This window comes from Tasmannia lanceolata, unplaced genomic scaffold (assembly GCF_043159265.1).
Source record: "Tasmannia lanceolata isolate RefF3 unplaced genomic scaffold, GAP_Taslan_0.1 ptg000018l, whole genome shotgun sequence".
NCBI classification, from domain to species: domain Eukaryota; kingdom Viridiplantae; phylum Streptophyta; class Magnoliopsida; order Canellales; family Winteraceae; genus Tasmannia; species Tasmannia lanceolata.
Window position 1 is genome coordinate 59,699,265 of NW_027518695.1, and position 20,755 is coordinate 59,720,019.

A 20,755-nucleotide genomic window follows, 5' to 3' on the forward strand; every position below is an offset into this window, starting at 1 on the left:
ACCCATTAAGGCTAGCTTAGGCAAGATCAAGTGGGTTAAACTCTGATTTGTCTTTTACCATTGATCATAAAAGCCACTTTCTGCATAACAGTTTTCTATATTTATATGTGCAAAACAATTGCATTGGTAGGGCGCGAAGTCATTAGATTACAATGTGGTGCACCCTTCTCCGTGAGCCGTCCATTTGACAGGCATCAAGGGGCCTAACTAGAATTGATCTGAGCCGTCAATTTGATAGGCCTCACTTTGGATCTCTTTGTGATCCCACTGCTACTTGCATGTCTGGAATATTGGAGTTGGTCGACTGGTACAAAAACTATGACTACATTCCTACAACTATGAATCAACGGTTTGATTCCTCTTCCACAACCCTACTTGAACCCAATTAGGTTAGAGGGCTAAGAAAATCTGATCAAGGTGGGCTCAAAATGTGGTTGTCAAAAAATAGCCTCACAGTCATCGTCATAATTATTCTTCCAAGAGAAGTTAAACCGTTGATTTTTTTTAAGGCCCTAATTGTGTGGATTGGATGTTTGTTGGGTGGACCATCTAATAATGGCCAACCAAATCAACGGCCTTGATTACAAAAACATTTAAGGGTGTCAATTTTGGCTCGGGCTCGGAAGCTTGCTCGAGCTCGGCTCGAATCCTTAACGAGCCGAGCCGAGCCCGAGCTAGGCCACGCTCGGCTCGTTAAGGCTCGTTAAGAATTTAATATATGTATATATATATATTATATATTAATATATACACTAAAAGGGTTGTCCAGGGAGTGGAAGGGGGAGGCAAAATATGTCACTTCTTTTTTGGAACCCCATTTGTTACTTGGACCACCACCCGTAGTGTAAAAGAATAGTCAAATTACAGTAGATAGGGCTGTCCAGGGAAGATGAGGGGTGTGAACTTAATATAACCCGAGCTCAATAAGGCTCGCGAGCCTGGCCGAGCCGAGCCGAGCCTGGCCAAGCTCGGCTCGTTTACACCCCTAAAAACATGTTATGGTTACACTTTAGATTTCAATCCTCAGGAGCCTATCTCTTGTGGCAAAAGAAAAGACCAGTATTTCAACATCCATGAACTATACTATGCTCCTTGGCCGGCCATAGATTTCAATCCTCAGGAGCCTATCTCTTGTGGCAAAAGAAAAGACCCGTATTTCAACATCCATGAACTATACTATGCCCCTTTGTCCCTTTTCTTTTACTATGCTCCTTGGCCGGCCATACACTTTATAGAATTGATTTGGAAAATTGTCAGAGATCAAAGAATATTGAAAGAAGAATTATTAATTCTTTAATTTTTTTTTTCTCTTTTGCTCTTGGCCTGCCATAAACCATACTAGTAAAAAAAACCACGTGCATCAGGGTGATAAAAAAATATCTAAGTCCTAAGAACAAAGTCAATACAAAAATGGAAAGAAAAAAAATATAAACATAACAAAGCAAAAAAAAGAAGCCCCATTGGTATCTTGGTATCAAAGAACAAAACATTACAACATTTGCAATGTCTATTGTAATTTTCACTATCTTGTGTGCAGTTTTTTTAGAGAATGTAAAGGAAAAAATGTGTATTCAATGTATAGAAATAAAACCCTTAAAAAGGAATCATAATGAGAAGTAGGGGATGGAATATTCATAGGTCAAGTGTCCGGATGAAGGCACGATGAAAGTAAAAGCATGGATGTAGATTTGTACATATCACAGGAAATCAAAAGAAAACATATAAAAACCACAAAGATGCATGTGTAGGGAGATGAAATTTTCATCACATCACCGATATTTCCACTAACCTTTATTTGTCTTTTCATGAAAATAAAACTATTTCTAGAAAAGAGGTCAATAGTAGGGGGTGGAATGGAAGTCACTTTTAAGAAAATGATGGCATAGAGCCGGCAGTTCATTGCATAAGGGCTAAGGCCCTGTTCGATTATGATTATGACAGCCAATTGTGAATTCCAAAATAATAATTGGACTCATGATTGTGTATACATTTGACTCCATCAATCTTTCTGGCACTCACAATATTTTACGAAATTGGTTGAATTCAATATAAACTTAGTACAGATAGATAAAATGACACAATGCGTGCTTGAAAGAACACGGTTGTCACAGGCTTCCAATAAAGAAAATGTAATACAAAGCTCTGAAATTATATCTTGGAAATTCAAGGATGGCACAACTATCATAAATTTCTTAAGCAAGAAGGTACCAAACAAATAGTTACAAAGGTTAAGAGATTCCTCATGTGTAGAAGATCCAGTCAACCTAAAAGTATCAAGGACCAAGAATTTAACAGTTCGAATGAGTTGAACCTGTGGTCTTCTATAATAAGAGGCCCATTGCTCTCTTATAAGTAGAGTCAAAGTCAGGTTCAAAATACCAGTCACACAGAGGCGCATCCAAATGTGACCATTGCTGGCAGCTTCTCCTACTATGAGCACATGGAATAAATAAATAAGGATATTGAAAAAGATGGAGAAAACAATGAAGAAGAATACATAAAGATTAAAGAAGAAGAAGAAGCTTACGCAGATCGCTATCTTCATATCCAAGAAATTCCAAACCAACTGCAGACCACCAAAAGCAACTCTATGTCATCATAAAATCATTATAAGCGTCAAAGAACAAAAAAAAGAAACAAAAAGAAAAAACAATAGCAAATATTACGAAGAATAAAACTGATTATTTGACTCGAATTTATGTTTGATTTTGAGTCCAATAATCAATTTTGAAGTTTACGACAACTAAGAATGAAAGCAATGTAAGTGTGTACCCTAGGCTAAAAGCTTAAAATAAAATTGTGTAACAAAATTTTAAGTACATACTTTAGAAAGAGTAGATAGGAGTATGGAGAATTTTCAAACCCCATATAAATTACACTTACTTCTCTGCTAATTTTAGAGTCCAAGGAGCCCAGTTGGCAACATGCAATAAAATTCATGAATTTCACCTAGTGTTGAAGCAGAATTGATGAGATTTGCCTGGAAAATAACCATCGAAAGCCGATCAAAATAAAAAAGGAGATCCATTGGGCCATTATCGAAGAAGGGTTAAAATCGGATAATCCGCATCAAAAGAAGGGTTAAAATCAAGATTCGAAGGATTTTCGACTCAAAATTACAATATTCAAAAGTTCTTTTGAATGACAAATGTTTATTTGGGAAGAAAATGATTAGGTGACTCAGGGTGATTGAAACACCAAGTCATTTCGGAATTATAGGATTGATTTAAATACAGGAATTGTTTCAAATTTAAATAAATGCTATGCATGCAGAAATTGTTTCAAAATTAAAAGAATGATGTAAAAAGATGAGTTGTCATAGGCCCGTGACACGTAAAATTTGATTATAGTGTGTTTGATCGTGAAGCAAAGATTATGCTTAAAACAAAATGCCCATAAAATGAAATCAAAAGGCCCATAAAACGAAATGTGATTTTGGATCCTTCACCTGGTGAATAAAGTACAGACACTAACATTGGAAATGACTGATGGAAACAATCCAAGGACAATTGGTGCGCCATCAGAAATTGATTTTCTGAAAAACATGCAACACAAAATAGTTTATAAAGTATCATAGTAAAATTAAATGCAAGAGAAATACTCTTAAATTAGAACCCCAAATGAAACCTGGAAAGAACATCAAATGAAAGGGAAAACCCTAAATCAGAACCCCAAGTAGGTTTTGTATTGACGTTTTAGAAATGAGGAAAGATTAAAAAAACCCTCAAAGATCTGTTGAGGTACCTACAAATATAACATCAAAATAAAAAACACGGATAATACCTGTAAGCCCAATAGTTCCAACCTTGGCATTACCTTCTTGTTTTGATGATTCCATACACAAGTGATTTTATATCACTAATGTGCTTTTGATTGTCGAAGTTGTAGATCTCATTAGTGTGCAATCAAGGAAGCTTGGATAAAGGCATTGAAGCTAAATTGGAATGCATTTGGAGTGCCAAACCTAGAATGATCCAAGATGCATGGAGGACTTGAAGCCTTGAAGATCAAGAGAAGATTGCAGTGCTTTTTAAATTCAATAGAGTTTGTACTCCTCTCCTTGTGTTTTTAGAGATGTCAAAGGCACTAAACATAGGTTAAAATGTATTTGAAAATGTAGGAATAAATCTCAAAGACCATGGCCCAAAAGTCCCTAAAGTTTTTAAAGTAAAATAAGAATTTCATACAGGGCCGGTCGATCGGGCTATGCCGGGTGACCGCGAGATGGAACCTGGAATTCCAGGCATCTCGAAATTTATCGGGTCGGTCGACTGGGGTAGTCCCGGATGACCGCGGATAGGTTTCTGTTTCGACAGAAACAAATCCAGCATGGTGTGGGCGGACAATCGCCAAGGGTCGGTCTACCACATAAAGGTTTTGAGCCGAATTTATTTTTGAGTGAACAGGTAGTCCTCTCTCGACGACCGCCATTGGGTCGGTCGACCGCGACGACAGAGATTATGAAAATAAAAAAGGCACCCGATAAAGGGAGGGCGACCGCTGTGGCCCGATCGACCGCCGCCAAAAGAGCCGTTGGAGCTTTTTCTTGTTACTTTTTCAACTCCGTTTTTTACAATTTTATCCCCAAACGGTCATATTTTCAAATGAGCTATATATACACTATCTAAACATTTCTAAACTATCTTTGAACATTATTTTGAACATTCTAAACGATCAAACCAAAGTGTTTTAATGCCTCTCTCATATCTAAGCAAGGAAGTGGATTAGGCTTATATTTGTACATCTTCATCCATCCTTTATAACCCTTGTAAAGGGATTTTTAGTTTCCTTTCTTTGAAGAACATTGTATTTTGGCGAGTGAGAAGAGACGCGTAGCCATCTCAAGATCGAGTGTTGGAGATGCGGAGCTTTCTCCAGTTCGTGGCGAGTCTTGTGAGGCGGAGTCTAACCTTTGTAATTGGGTTGATTCCCCGCCATTAAGGGAATTCGTAGTGAAATCACCAAGAGGTCTTGGTGGAGTGGAGTAGGTCCTTGAGTGACCGAACTACTATAAATCTCGGGTGCACTCTCTCTATTTCTCTCACTTTCTTTATTTTGTGATTGTACATTTGTGGTTTATTTTCATTTGTGTTTAAAGTTTTAATTTGCCATTTCGTTTTTCATTTCCGCAATATTTTTGGCAAAGTTTTTAAAACCCAATTCACCCCCCCTACCCTCTTGGGTTGTCATCTACCCTGGGATTTCAATACCAATGAAAGAAAATATGGAATCTAGTTAAGAGAAAAAAAAACCAATACATACCTTGTAAAGAGAAAAGGCTTGGAAGATCTCACTAAAATTCTTCTGCATGTAGTGTAAAAAAGGATCAAACAGAAGCCCTAAATCCCTAGAACATTATACCTAGTTTAGAGAAAATTCTGAAACACCAAAGAATTAAGAAAAAAGTAATCTGTGAAATCAATTTCTGGAAAGGAAAAAGCAGAGGAAGAAGAAGAAGAGAACTGCATACCTGGTAGAGACAAAAGGGTTGGAAGATTGAAAAAATTGTGGTTCACGAAATCAAACAAAAACCCTAAAAATAATACTGCACAAAACCCACATCCAATCGAAATAAAATGATTAGAAATCAATCCTTGAAAACAGAATAAAGATTAGATCTTCCTTAAAGAACCGAAACCAAAACCTGAGAAAGGAAATAGCTAAAGCCCTAAGAACCAAAACCAAATCTCTAGAAAATTGGAAAACCCTAATGAAATATAATGAAAAACATGAGGGAAATATAAAGGAAATAGCTGACACAAAAAAACCCAAAGAAAAATCTCCACGAAACTGTAAAACCCTCATGAAATCTCATGAAAACCCAAAAAAAAAAACTGGGGAAGCCCAAAAGAGTAGGAGATTTCAGTTAGAGTGAGATTTGTACCAATGCTGCTAAGGTCGGCAAAATCGGTGCTTGAGATGCAATCGCTCCTTTTCTCCTCTGCTTGAGAGAGAGAGAGAGAGAGAGAGAGAGAGAGAGAGAGAGAGAGAGGAGACATAGACCGAGAGAGAGGACTACTGGACACATATTAGATGAATCCTTCTCAACGGAGTAGATTAGAAAGAGGAGACGTTTTATTTTTTTTCTGATGGGTTAAAGAGGAGACGTATTAGAAACAACTTCGTTAGAGAATATAGAAATGGGGATGCCGATCTTACCCTTGCATGAGAGAGAGATGTTTACCGAAAGAAGTGACCCAAAAGTCAGCTAAAAAATCTCTAATAGATAACTACGGAAAGACCATCTTACCCTTGCATATAGCATGGTTCGATAGAGCAGCTAAGGGTTTAAGGGTAAAATTGTAGAACTTTTCTAGTCGGAGACGTGAGAGAGAGAGAGAGAGAGAGTTTAAAAGAGTCTTAAAGAAAAGGTATCTAATGTCAAAAATATCTGACGCCAAAAAAAATATCTCGGACAGGTGTAGTGGGCCTACATGGGCTTGAGTCCATTAACCAGTCAATAACCCTAGCGTATCTCTATATATAGGGGCTGGAGGCAACAAACTAGGTATTCCAAACTAGATACCTAGGGTGTAATGCTTCAAGCAACCTTTGCTTGATCTAACAATCTTGAAGCATTAAAAACCCTAATTTTAATAGATTCATCACAAGCGTCTGTCTTTCTTTGAATTTCACTCATCAGAAATTTCTCTTTATAGTTCACTCGTTCCATATTTCATCTGATTGAAGATGTTGCTGGAATCTAGAGAGACCTTTGTGGGTTCATTTCTCCCCAATAAAAAGAGATCGATGGCTTTGGCAAACCACCGGATTTTTCTCTGCAAACCATCAACAATTTGGTCGAATTGATTTGGGTTATCACGGCAGTGGAGGTTTCTGCAAACCATCAACAACTTGATTTGGGTTTTTCGAAGCCTGCAACCGTGATCTCGAAACCCTTGTTCAAGCCCATTGTTTTGGGCGTGGGTTTCCTCCACCTCGAACCCATCTGGTTCGTTTTGCCCCAAATTCGCCATATTAAAAGTCACGGCCACATCTATTGCCATCATCGATGACCAATTCTCAATTGAGAACTCGAAGGTTTTATGACGGCAGTGGCAGAGATAGAGGAAGACAAAAACAGACCAAGACAAAACCCTTTTTGGGCATACTTTGGTAGCTCCTATTTGTGGTGGAGGCCAGAACTTCATCAAAAGTGGGTTTTACTGACCAATTTTTGGGTTTCTGAAAGTTTAGTTCTCCGCAACTTAAGGTTTTGCCAAATCTTAGGTTCTGAAAGTTGGGTTTCACACGATTGGGGGTTTCTACCGGTAGTAGACCTCTTGATTTTGTGGCGATTTCACGACAGTGGGTTGTCATTCTTGCCGAAGCCCTCTTGGATCCAGCTTGTGTTTTCAAAATCGCTTGGGTTCTTCTTCCGTGGGTTTGGTTCTTGGAGCTCAACTTAGCTTTGGTACTTGGTTTTGATTCTTGCCTTTGGTTCTTGGCTTTGGTTTTGCATTTCCCATCCAGGTGCCCTCTTTCCAGTTTTTTAAGTTTATCTAAAATTTTGATTGGAGAAGACTGCAATCACGTTTGAGATGGTCAAACTTCAATCCTTTGGTGGATCTGAATTTAATTCATGGAAGCGAAAGACTCAATTCGGTCTAAAATATATGAATCATTTTTACACCGTTTTGAGTACCTTTGCTGAGACGGATGAAGAAGTTGATGAATCTCAATGGCTTAAAGATGAGGATTTCTGCAAAGACTACCTGTTGAATTGTCTTTCAGACTGTCTTGCAGAAACCTAAAGTAAATATAACACTGCTAAAGAATATGGGACAACTTAGATGCTCAATTCAAGAAAGAGGAGGAATTGTCCAAGACCCATCTTGTGGACAAATTCATGGATTTCAAGTTTCAAGAGGACAAGGAAATCACTCCTCCAGTGACTGATCTTGAGAATTTACGATCTAAGTTGAACAATGAAAAAATTGATGTCTGTGATTCGTTTCTTGTGGGTGCCATAATATACAAGTTACCATCTACCTGTCACTCTTTCAAAACCGAGATGTATCGAAAAAATGTGCAAGTGGGACTGGATGATCTCAAACGATTCATTCGAATTGAAGATGAGAATCGAGTCAGGAATCACTTGGAGATGGTTAGACAGCAACAGTCTGCTGCTAACGTGGTAACAAATCCCAAGAAATTTTCTCAGAAATCCAAGTCACCTAAAAGTGAACATTCCAAGTTGGAAGCCAAAAAGACTATCTTTCAGAAAAAGAAGGGCAAGTGCCACAACTGTGGGAAATGGAGTCATTTTGCTATCGATTGTAGGCAACCTAAGAAGGTTAAATCCGACACACCACAGAAGGAAGCTCATATGATGGTGGGCAATGCTGAGCCTAAAGGTTTTGTTACTGTAAGCCCAAGGATTCAATCATTCACCTTACCTTCTTGTTTTGATGCTAGTAAACCCAAATTGATTAGAATTTATGGACTAATGTGTTGCCTTGAGATGTTGTGCTTTATACAGGAATTTGATATGACATATCGCCATTACACAACTCATCTCAACACATGGCTTGCAGATCCACATACACCATGATCAAAGAGCTTGCACTAAAAGTAAAGACATTGACCTTTGGAGGATGTTCAAGTCAAGAAGCTCAATATAAAGATCCCACAAGCTACCTAGCAAAGTGTCAAGAAGAAGCTTGGAGATGAACCAACATGGTGACACCTCATGTACCTCTCAACATGTCTTGAAGATTGAAGAGAATCACAAGAGCCAAGTCAAGTCCAAGATATTCACTCACAAGTGAAGGAGTCCAAGAAAGTGCAAAGGATCGAAGACATTCCAAGAAGACTCATAGTATATACTTTTATAATGTATTTTGGAGTCCTCTTGATTTATGATTAAATGCACTTTCAATAGGTTTTCCAATAGTTTTCATACTTAACTTTTTATATCTTTGGAAACTAAACACACACAAAAAAAAAATGGGTTTGAAAACCTAGGACTAAAGCCCAAAGACCATGGCCCAATGTCCCTGATTTTTTATAAAGTAAAATCACATTTTATACAGGGCCGGTCGACCGGGGTGTCCCGGGCGACCGCGAAAGCAAGGCTGGAAATCCAGCACTTGCGTTCCAAAGGCGGGCCGTCGACCAGGGTGAGCCGGACGACCGTGCAAATGGTTCTGTCGAAACAAAACCATTCTAGCTTGGTCTGGGCGGGCGACCACCAACAGCCGGTCGACCGCAGAAAGGTTTTGTGCTTAAGTTTTTTTAAGAAACAGGTAGCCCTCGCCGGGTGACTGCCATGGGCCGGTCGACCGCGGTGGTAAGAAATTTGAAAATAAAAAATGTGTACCCAATAGGGGCGGGCGACCGCCGTGGCTCGATCGACCGCGCCGGTCTGGCAAAAGAGCCTTTGGGGCTTTTGCAGGTTGAATTTTTCAGCCAAGTTTATTACAGTTTTACCCCAAACAGTCATATTTTCAAATGGGCTATATATACATTATCAAAACCTATCTAAACTACCTTTGGCAAGATAAAATCCCATCTTCTTGAGCTTAGACTTTTCTATCAAAGGTTAAAACCTCTTTGAACTTGCATGTGCATATTTTATCAAGAGGATCTTCATTAGCTTACATTTGTATCTTTTCTTTGGAGAGTTTGAGAGCTTTATTGTTAGTAATCAGCCTATCAAGAGGCAAAGAGAGTTATTTTTTTTTATTTCTTCATTGCACTTGAGGGTCTCCGATTCGGCCCGTTAACAAAGGTGAATCATTGTAAGAGGGTGTGTCCCCTCGACAAGGCTTCATGCAGAAAGGATTGGTCCCCTTTGGAGATTGGAGGAGTTGGGTGTACGGCTTGGAGATTCGCCTATTGAAGAATCTCAACTTTAGTGGAGTTTTCAAGGAGGTGAAACTTGGAAGAGTGGAGTAGGTCTTGTGATAGACCAAACCACTATAAATCGTGTGTTTCTTCTGGTTGCTTCTCTTCTCCTTCTTCTCTTGCACATGTAGTAATTGGTAATCTCTAGCCTAACTTATGTTTATGTATTAATCAAACAAGGGTTAATGAATGCATGCTTAAAGTAAACATCTAATCCCTAGCTTTCATCATCTTGAATATTTGAACAAGGGTTAGATCAATAATTGCTTAATTAGTAAATTAATTTTAATAATCCACCTAATTTAGTCAAAGATTTTTAAATTGCCAATTCACCCCTCTTCTTGGGTTGCCACACTTGGATTTCAGTTACTATGTTGGGCAACGGTAAGAAAAGTACCTCTTCAGACTGGTGGTTAGATACAGGAGCCACCTGCCATATTTGCAACTCGAAGAAACTACTTACAGATGCTGTTGGAGTGAAAGGGACCATTACAGTGGCTAGTGAGGCAAAGGCGGAGGTGACTCACACTGGAACTGCAAACTTGATCATTTCTTCAGGTAAAATACTAACATTAAAAAATGTTAAAATAGTTCCTGCTATTCAAAAGAATTTAATTTTTATTAGTCTTTTAGAAAATGCTGGCATGTGTTCTTCTTTTTTGGGTGGTAGTGTAAATTTAACTGTTAACTCTTTTTATTTTGGCTTCGCATTCTTGATCGATGGTATGTACAGATTGAGTTTAGCAACTGATACAATTAGTTGGGTTAGTTCCACTTTAATTGATCCTAAGTTGTCACACTAGATTGGGACATGTGAACTATAGGAAGGTGGTACAACTTGCTAAAACTTATAATATACCTTTCGATACATTGATTAGATTTGATAGATGTGAAGTGTATGCACAAATCAAGATCACTAGAAAACATTTTCGTTCGGTTTCTAGAAGCACAGTACTTCTTGGGTTAATACATTATGACCTCTGTGACTTTAAAAGTTTCACTACTAAAGGTGGTCGGAAGTATTTAATCACTTTTATAGACGATTTATCTAGATATTGTCATATTTATCTCCTAAAATCGAAAGATGAAGCTTTCGATAAATTTAAAATTTTTAAGAATTGTGTTGAAAATCAATTGAACTTAAAAATTAAGCAATTTAGAAGTGATAGAGGAGGAGAATACACTCTGACACAGTTTAAGGAATTAAGTGTCTCTCAGGGCATAATCCTTGAAACTACTACTCCTTACTCGCCTCAATCTAATGGCATAGCTGAACATAAGAACATGACGTTAACTGAAATGTTAAACTCTATGTTATTGACAGCTGGCATGCCTACTAGCTATTGGGGAGAAGCATCTTTAACTGCAAATCACATCCTGAATAGAGTACCACACTCTAAGTTGACCTCTACTCCTTATGAGTTATGGCATAAACATCATTGTAGATATGACACTCTTAAGACTTGGGGGTGTATTGATTATGTGAGGATACAAGACCCTAGGAGACCTAAGGTAGGACCTAGAACCAACACTTGTGTATTTCTAAGTGGTGCAGAAGATAGTGCTGCTGATCAGTATTCTTTGAGAATAAATTTCTTAGAGACCATGGTTTGACCATACCAGGCGATACATAGATGGTTACAGAATCGCATGTAGAGTCTGAACAAAATATTTCTGACACCCGCTGACTTCTGAATCAGAACTTTTAAGAGTTTCTACAAGAGATAGAGTACTCAAGAATTTTGGTGAGGACTTTGTGACCTACCATTTAAAGAATGATCCATATCTTATAAGGAAGTGATGAGATCTAAGGACTATTTGTTATGGGCAGAAGCCATTGATGATGAATGAGCTCTCTGTTACAAAATAAACCTGACAGCTAGTCGATTTACGAAAAGGGGCTAAGACTGTAGGCTGTAAATGGATTTTGAAGAAGAAACTTAATCCTGACGGAACAATAGCTCAGTATAAAGCACGTTTAATAGCTAAGGGCTATACTTAAGTCAATGGGGTAGACTATTTTTGATGTCTACTCATCGGTCTGTCATTTGTCCACGATAAGAATTCTTCTTGCTTTGGCATCTTTTGAGCAATATGTTATGCATCAAATGATGTAAAGACTGCTTTCCTGAATGGAGACCTCACAGAGGAAATCTACATGAACCAACCTGAAGGATTTGTCATGGAAGCTTTTGAGCACAAAGTCTGTAAGTTAAACAAATCTTTGTATGGTCTTAAACAAACACCTAAAATGTGGCATCAAAAATTTGACAAGGTAGTAAAGAGCTTTGGTTTTCAGACTAGTTACTTAGATAAATGCCTCTACTTCCGTTCTGTGTCGAATAAGGTCGTAATTATTTGCTTGTAAGTAGATGACATGTTGATTCTTGGTTCCGATCTCTCTGTAGTGAGTGACGTGAAATTAATGTTGGCTAAAGAATTCGACATGAAAGATCTTTGTGTGGTAAACATCATTCTTGGAATGAGAGTAAGTTTTGAAAGGCAAGGGATCACTCTTAGCCAAGTCCATTATATTGAGAAACTACTTTCTACATGAGGATACAGTGAGTGTAAACCGATTGAGACACCATTTGATTATACCAAAAAGCTGAGACCTAATGAATGAGCTAGTGTGAATCAGTTGGATTATTCTAAACTGATTGGTAGTCTCATGTATGTGATGACTTGCACTGACCAGACATAGCCTTTACAGTTGACATACTGAGTCGTTTCACTAGTAATCCTGGCCATGAGCACTGGGATGCCCTTATGAAGCTGATGAGATACCTTAAGGGTACTCAAGGATATGCTCTATGTTATAATTGCCATCCTCCTATCCTGGAAGGATATTCCGATGCATCTTGGGGCTCAGAATTAGGAGATAGTAAATCTACCAGTGGTTATGTATTTACACTGGGTGGAGCAGTTGTTGCATGGAAGTCAAAGAGACAAACTTGTATTGCTCTGTCATCTATGGAATCAGAACTTTATGCTCTAGCTTCTGGAGGAGATGAAGTAGAGTGGATAAGAGATCTAATCCTGGACATTCCATTTACCCATTTAAAGATTATCTCTTTAAGTTTGTTCTGTGATAATCAAGCTACAATTACGATTGTAAAGAACTCACTCTTTAATGGTAAGAGAAGACATGTCAGGTTGAAACATGCCACGCTGAATTATATTATAGAACAAGATATTATCACTTTGGTTGATGTGAGATCGAATGATAATATGGCCGATGCTCTTACGAAGGGACTGAACAAAGATCGAATATTCAAAACTGTGAGGGAGATGGGGTTAAAGACTGTGTAGACATGTCTTAACCTACATCAATGTTATTTTGAATTTTTTGAATCTCCCTCTCCTGGCCAAGATAAGCACGTGATATGTTTCAATGATGTTTACAGTTCTCTTTATGTCATTCCACATTTGATGACATGTCTTCTTAGGAAAGGTTGTTTCCTTCCAAACTTGATGTTACAACTTAACTCAATTTGGATATGATGGATATAACATTCCAAATGGAAACATGGAATGGTTCTTTGCAAAAGAAACTATTTAGGTCTTGTTCTTGTAATGAAACTTAACAATGGTGAATGGTTCTTTGCAAAAGAAACTATTTTGGTCTTGTTCTTGTATTGAAACTTGGCAATGATGTTTATTGATATTTATTTTTCAGCCATTATGAAATTGTACTAAGTTCTTCTGGTAGAACTAGATACTTTTGTATTTTACACAAATTATTGGATTCATTTTCATGAAATTCATATTTGGTAATTTACATGAATTGTCGAAAATAGAGGAGCTTGCTTTAATCTGGATTTTGATGAGGATGACTTACTTGATGAGTGAATCCTTATAGAGCAGTGGGGACTATTATTTTCTTTTCAATTAAAAAAAAGTTCACTTACATGTGAAACTGCTTTGTTTGAGTTTAGATTATTTCTAAAACTCTTGGTTATTCTTAGAAGTATTCTTGTTTTCAGTTGGATTACAGATCTTCTTTGATATGGTGATATGGATGATTCAATATTTTGTTTGGACATCACATTATCTATTTATTGGATTGTGCTATATGTAGAACATAGGAGGAGATTGTTGGGTATATAATATAACCCTATTATGTTCTAATATAAGCCCAATAAGATAATGGACCGGTGTAGTGGGCCTACATGGGCTAGAGTCCATTAACCAGTCAATAACCCTAGTGTATCTCTATATATAGGGGCTGGAGGCAACAAACTAGGTATTCCAAACTAGATACCTAGGGTGTAATGCTTCAAGCAACCTTTGCTTGATCTAACAACTACAAAGTCTCAAAGCTTACTGAAAGCAATCGAAAAGGTTCAAAACCACCCAAAGGTCATCGGCTTATCCCAAAAAGCAAGTTATTTTACCCGACTGCCCGTGATTCGAAACTAGTTTCTAAGTTCATATGCCTGTCGACAGGGTCAGCAAATAGCACCCACTAGCCGGACCCAAAAGCCAACGAACAATCCCCATTGGTGCGGGCCCTTATACTTCACATATAACCTAAACCTCCACAAAAGGTATTCACATATACAAAAAGTCTAAAGGTACGTACAAAGTTCCAAAGATTATGGTTTACTTTGGTTCCACAAGATTTTCCAAAATAATTGGGTATACAATGATTAAAAGATTCTTGCGTCGGAGAGAGTCACATATTCAATACAAAATCATAGGTTATCAATGAGTACAAAATTCAATGGGTTGTAATTAATGAGAGGTAAGCATGCAAGACCCAAATCAAAGTCTAAGACTATCAAAGGTTTCATATATTCGAAAAGATTAGAGAATCGAAATAAAAGAGGCATATCATTTAATGGCTAATCATATCACTAAAGTGGTACGAAATTACGTACCTTGATGAAGAATTTTTTTCCTTTTCTTAGTCACCTTAATTACCTACGATCAAGAGTATGAATATTCTCAATGAGTTTCATCATTGATTTCACTCCTATCAGGCATATATATCATCCTACTGACACAAGACACCCTTTGGTGCTCAATCAGAAAAGAATCGGTAAACAGTCCTAAACCGACCTAGGGTTCTTTTTAGTATTTTGGAATTATTATCTCTATAGAGTCTCCAAAAAAATTTGAAACTATTTTTAACAGAAAGTACGCGTTTCCGGCATGTTCGTAAATTACAAGAGCATAAAAAACGGACAAGAAACGAAGAACTTATGAATTTTTGAAGTTTAAACTGTCGAGGGGAAAAACTGCCTCACCAAACATCCGGGTACTTTTCAATTTGTCCAACTTCACACAGTCAGACGTCTGCCATTTTTCGTCTGTCTTCCGTCCCAGCAATAATTCATTCGTTTGAACTCCAAATCGCACGTGGTCGGATCTGTTGGACTCGTATCTATAAGAGAAATCTATATAACCCAATTTCGCACTCTGAAACCTCAAATCTATTTACCTTATTTAATCTAAGCTTTTAGGGCATAACCCAAACCTAGACTCTTAGAATTCTAAAACTCAACTCTTAGTTTCTTAGGGATCCATAAATTCATCCCTAAATTCTTATACAATTCTTTACACCAAACCTAATCATCTAGATCATACTAACAAGTTTCATTAGATCCTAGTTTTAGGGTTCTTCACATGCCAAATCTTATGTAGAACATAGATTTTACCCTAATTCGTGTTTTCTCCTTCCAAATTGAGATTTCCTTCTTCTCCTTCACGAATTTCCTCTCTTGGTGCTGAACAAAACATCTAGGGCTTGTTTAGATCCCTAATTTCCACAAGAGATTGTATTTACAGGCTTTCTTAAAAGAGCCCTAATCTAATTCTAACACTTAATGACAAAAATGCCCCTCTTAATTTTTACTAAGGGGTATTTTCGGGTATTTACATCTACCCCTTCTTGCACCTCATGTTTCGGTGGCGTGGGTCCAACATTTTACACCCATGCATAGCATGGGTCTGGAATACTCCTGATATATACTAAGCCTGTAGGATTGCAAAATGTCATTCGCTTTTTTCCGGAAGATTTTTTACGGAAGTTTATGGCGCGGTCCTCTTGTGGCTCTAGGAGGGTTTTTTGTGGTGATACAAAAACTAGGATTTCTATTCTTCTTTTCGGTTAATCAAGGTGGTTATTTGTTCCTCAAAGTGAGAGGAGAAAATCTAGCGCATTGTGGTTACCCATGATCTTGGTTCTAACTAGTGGATTGCGTGTTGCCTTGTCCGTGGAGCAGCCCAATATGGTGAACCACATATATTCTTGTCTTCTTGTGGTTGTTTGTTTTGGTTCCCGTTGGTGGTTGTGGTTTGTTGGCATATATTTTCTCCATCTTGTTTGTGCATGATCTTGGGTATTTCTAGATTGGTGGGTATTATTAGCGATAGGTTTTGGCCACTACAGAATTTACCTCAGTCAACAATGAGACAAGCATTAGATTATCCTAGAACTTACCTATAGAATAGTAGTAAGTAGTTTTGGTTGTCAACTGCATGGAGCAGTGGTTAGGGGTTTCATTACCAATATTCAAACAGAGAGAGCATCTTTCCTTGAGAAATCCAAGCAAAAACCACTTTTTGTAGTTTTTTAATTGGAATTTGTTGATAGGAGACAAGTGGCATGCCATCAGATAAGGAGGATTCATTAGTTCAATGCCAACCAAACAGAACATCTAATAATATCTAAGTAAAATAGAGTCCTGCACGTTGGGCCCAACATTTTTATATTTTTTCGTTTTTATATAAGTAAAACCCTCTTTCTTCTGAAATGACGTTTGCCCTTTCCTTTAAAATGACTTTTAATAGTCCATTAATTTAGCAGTTAACTACCAAAAAATTCTATCTGAACCGTTTCACTCTCTAAATCTCAATGGGTGCCAACGTTTCAACTTCACTGGATATATATCCTTCCTGTTTCTCTCTTTAAATCTTAGTTGGTGCCAACGTTTCAACTTCACCGGATATGTATCCTTCCTGTTTTCTCCCTCTAAATCATAGTTAGCAAAATGTGATACGGCAAAAAACGGGACAGGAAAAATTCGGGTTTAATACGGTTTTGTTTAAAAAACGTAGTCAATAAAACGGTCAAATAAATGGAAACACCAAAATTACGTTCAATGAAAAAAACGAGTTTAATATGTTTTGCTTTAAAAAAAAACAGATTAAAAAAAGCGGGTGTGTCCGTGACTCCAAAAAAGGTAGAATATGGTCTCTCTTCTTCTTTTTCTCTGTTTAGTTCTTTTTGCAAACCCTGAAAAAGAAAAGCTCTAGATCTCTCTTTTCTTCCTATCAAGTTTTTCTTTGAAATGAAAGCGAGAGACAAGATAACCCTAATATGAGATGAGGCCACAATGTGAGGAACATAAACACATTATCATAATATATAATAAAATATTCAAATATCGAGCCTCGAGATACCATCTTTCAATCTTGAAGTCCAGAACCTTCACAGATTAACATATACCCAGGAAAACCTAAATATTGGATTAAGTTCTGTTAAAATCCTGTTCATCATACAAGAGAAATAATAACAATATCTAAAAGCACCTCTGCGCATAGAAACCCATTTCAGTAAACCATGTATCAAAAGCAATCCAGATAGTTCGACATCCATGTTTGACAAATCATTGCAAACCCTTAACAGGATCTCTCTTGAAAAAAGATCATGTTTCATCTCTCTTTTCTCCTCTCTTTTTCTTTTTTTTTTCTAGAGGGTTTGATGGTGGAGGTGGAGGCGGAGGCGAAGGTGGAAGTGGCTGAGATGATTGACAAGAGGCGGTGGAGATGGATGAAGATAATGGACATGGCCGGCAGTGATAAAGATTGTTGTCGGGAGTGACGGCCGCCGGAACTGGTTGGAGTGGTGGTTAAAATCCAGTTCATCATACAAGAGAAATAATAACAATATCCAAAAGCACCTCTACGCATAGAAACCCGCTTCAGTAAACCATGTATCAAAAGCAATCCAGATAGCTTGACATCCATGTTCGACAAATCATTGCAAACCCTTAACAGAATCTCTCTTAAAAAAATATCATGTTTCATCTCTCTTTTCTCCTCTATTTTTCTTTTTCTTTTTTTTTCTAGAGGGTTTGATGGTGGAGGTGGAGGTGGAAGTGGAGGTGGAAGTGGCTGGGATGATTGAGAAGAGGTGGTGGAGATGGATGAAGATGAAAGGGGTTATATGGACATGGCCGACGGCGATGAAGATTGTTTCCGGAAGTGACAGCCGCCGGAACTGGTTGGAGTGGTGGCAGAGGTGAAAGGGATCTGAGGCAGCGTTGGTGGTGTCGGAAAGGGGAAGCTCTGTTCTCCTCCTTCTCTTCTCTCTTCTCCGTTCCCGTCTTATTTCCCAAACCCTAATTGAAAACTCCTCTGTAAAATCCTCAAAAACGAGAACAAAAATACAAACCTTCCCTTGACTCAAACCCTGTTCTGTTGTGCAAACCCTAAACGAAAATCAAAGAACTCCTCTCCTCCCAATAGATCCCTTCAACCCTAGGAAACCTCTTCTCTTCGTTCTCTGTTTTCCCAAACCCAAAAAATCTAAGAAAGGATTGAATGAATAAGCAAAAACTTGGAAGAAAGGGCAAAGGATAAACTTGGAAAAAAGAAGGAAAAAAGTGAAAAAATGTCCATACGCGTTTTATTTTCGTTTTATACGATTTCTTTAAAAAAATTACCGTTTTAAACAATGGGCTGTTCAAAACACCGTTTTATACCGGAACTGAATAAAACGAGTTTTTTTCAAAAAAAAAAAAAAAAAAAACGCGGTTTTAAATGGCGTTTTGCTAACTATGCTCTAAATCTCAGTTGGTGCCAATGTTTCAACTTCACCGGATACATATCCTTCAAATAAAAATTACATCAATTCATATCTGGGATTCATCACGCCATTCACACTTTTCTTTAAAAAGACTTGTAATTGTCCATTAATCTAGCAGTTATCAGAAAAAAAATATCTAATGGATTTTAATATTCCTTAAATTTAGCATTTAAATCCCAAAAAATTATCTATTAAGCATCTCCCTCTCTCACAATGTTTGGACTTCGGGCACTATATATATCCTTCAACAAAAAAAAATATTCCTTTGGATTGAATAATCATATCCTCTACAGGTAAGGTTTCAGGTTTGCGGATGATTTTGTTGCGTTGATATTGAAATTTGTAAATGTTATCTCTTGGTTGTTCTATTTGTTATGACACTCAAAATAGTACCTATATTTTATAAGAGCATATCATACATATGTGTGCGGGTGCTTTTCATGAATTTTCTCCTATGTATGTTGTGATGCATTTGCTTATAACAGTTGTGCTTATTCTATGCTTCTTTTCAAATCCTCCTCCTATTTTCTATATTCCTTTGTATTTCATGCTAGCCTTGCATTTCAAGTTGGAAAGGCCTTAATAATAAACTTTTATTGTAGGCATACAGTTTTGGCAGATCAATTTGAACTATTCATCTGTGATCATGGACTTGCTAATCCATTCTCTGAATTAAAATATCGCATGGATCAGGTAAACTCTAAAGTAATGTTTTTTAATTTGTCTTTAAGAAAGCATTTATGTTCATTCATATTAAATGAAACACTATTTTTCATTCCCGTGTAACATTGTTTATATCGAAGTTTTGAGGTGAAATGTTGTTTTTCATTCCTGTGCAAGGCACGAGGCTGCAACTAGTATTAATGATGTGGCACCCAAAACTCAAGTCAGCAGATACAAAAAGCCAGGCTTTTGTGCAACCAAACAGAGCCAAACCACTTCATTCCTATTTTACTAGGAGACCACTTGACCACTACTCTACGAATATACATATAATTAAAACAAGGGATTTTTGCTGATTAGTCTCTACATGTCAAAATAATTGCTTATTAGTCCCTAAGAAAAGCAAATTATCTTAGTAGACCTACTTTTAGAAAATATTTGCTAAAAGGTCCCTAAAACTCACATACGTCAATTTTCTTCGCTAAAAATTATAATATGGCAAATTTACCCTCAATCAATTTACTCGGTAAATTTATCCCCCAACCCATTTAATCGGTTTTAGCGTTTTTTATTTCCCTTCCATTATTTTAGGGAAAAAACTAGGAAATAAGCAAAATATTATCTCTTCCAATATTCTCTTCGAAAATCCATCAACAAAAAAATCATTTTAGGAATTAGATAAATTGAAAATCTCTCTAAAATAAATTAAATAGGGTAGGAATAAAGTAAGAAATTTTAGGAATATTTTTCGTTTCTAACCTTTTCAAGAAATTCCTGTCTTTGTTGGATTGCAAGAAAATAACTCTGATGGAAAATTATTTCTATGGAAATATTTTTCATTCAATGATTTTAGAGGGGAATTATGTCTGATAAATTTAGAGGGATAACATCATAAACCGAAGGTCCCTAACTGAAAAATTGAATAGGGTTAGTTTACCTTATCTTTTTTTATGTGTAAGAAATAAGAAATTTTAGATTTTTTTTCTTTCTAAACTTTTCCAATAAAATTCCTACAATCCAATGGGGGCCTAAGTGGAAGGCATTTTGTAAGAGAAGCACTAATCCATCATGTATTTAAAGAGCTGCTACAGTTCCCAAAAATCTCTTACAAACCAATCGATCGCGGCACCGGTTTCAATACAATAGGGTTTTAGTTTTTTTTGGGAATAAGAACTAGGGTTTAGCTTCTATTCCTAGGAGAAGAAGAAGGGACAATATCAAAGGAAAGTCAAAATGGGCTAAAACGTTAACAACTTTGAAAGATTTTACAAGATTTTCGAAGACAATATTGGAAGAGATAATATTTTGCTTATTTCCTAGTTTTTTTCCGAAAATAATGGAAGGAACTCAAAAAAAGCTAAAACTGATTAAATGGGTTGGGGGTAAATTTGACATATTATAATTTTTAAGGGAGAAAATTGACGT